Here is a 950-nt window from a genome sequence, read left to right as displayed (position 1 = left end):
TTCCCTTGAATTATGTCTTTGATTGCTCTGTGTCTCACTACAACCTCTGTGTCTCACTCTGTGTCTCACTATAAGTTTCCTCATCCTTATTTTACAAGATTATGAACAATACCTTGTGTAAGCTCAGGCTGAAATTTGATAGTATGTTGGTTCAAACCAAGTATTGACTCAACTCACTGGTTTCCTATAAAGTGAGAGCTTAGGGTGGTTTCCAGAGAGGCTAGGTTGTGGCCACTGCAGGGGCCTGAGCCCATCAAGTATATCCCAGGGTCCTTTATCATCCATTGAAATACTCAGTTTTCATGAAGAAAACATAACAATAGGTCTCTAGGCTAGCCTTGCCAAACCTGGCTCTCTCCAGGTGTGTAGGAGTCCAGCATCCCCCATGTAGTAATGCTTAAGATACTGGGAGCTGTGTCCCAGTACTTCTAGAGGCTTTCTATTGGGGGATTAAGCTCTAGACCTTAAAATTGTAGAAATAAAAGGAAAAGCATGGAAGCATTATTCTATTGAACTGATCACTAAGAATACCTTGAAAACAATGCAGTAACTACTAGAAGACTATATGGGTTGTCAATAACTAATCCTACCAGACTAATCCAATGTTATTTTTTTTGGTTGGGTAACCTCATTCATTCCTGATGAACTGGGAATGCTATGGACATAATCCATCTTGACTTCAAGCAATACTTTTGACAAAGTGCTCCATGATATCTTGGTTAGCAGACTAGCTAAAAGTGGGCTAAATGGAACAACTACCAGGTGGATATTAGCTATAGAATTGGACTAGGAGAGTTCTCATCAATGGCATCTGCTCATACTGGGAAGAGGTAGCAAGTGGGGTACCACAGGGTTCAGGCCTGGTGCTCTTAAACATTTTTATGAATGATTTGGACAGTGCTTTTTTTGTAAAAAAAAAAAAAAAAAATTCCGGAACTGGTTAATCTTTT

This window comes from Varanus komodoensis, unplaced genomic scaffold (genome assembly GCF_004798865.1).
Source record: "Varanus komodoensis strain SLA01 unplaced genomic scaffold, ASM479886v1 scaffold25, whole genome shotgun sequence".
In the NCBI taxonomy this organism is placed as follows: domain Eukaryota; kingdom Metazoa; phylum Chordata; class Lepidosauria; order Squamata; family Varanidae; genus Varanus; species Varanus komodoensis.
This window is presented reverse-complemented; position numbering follows the sequence as displayed.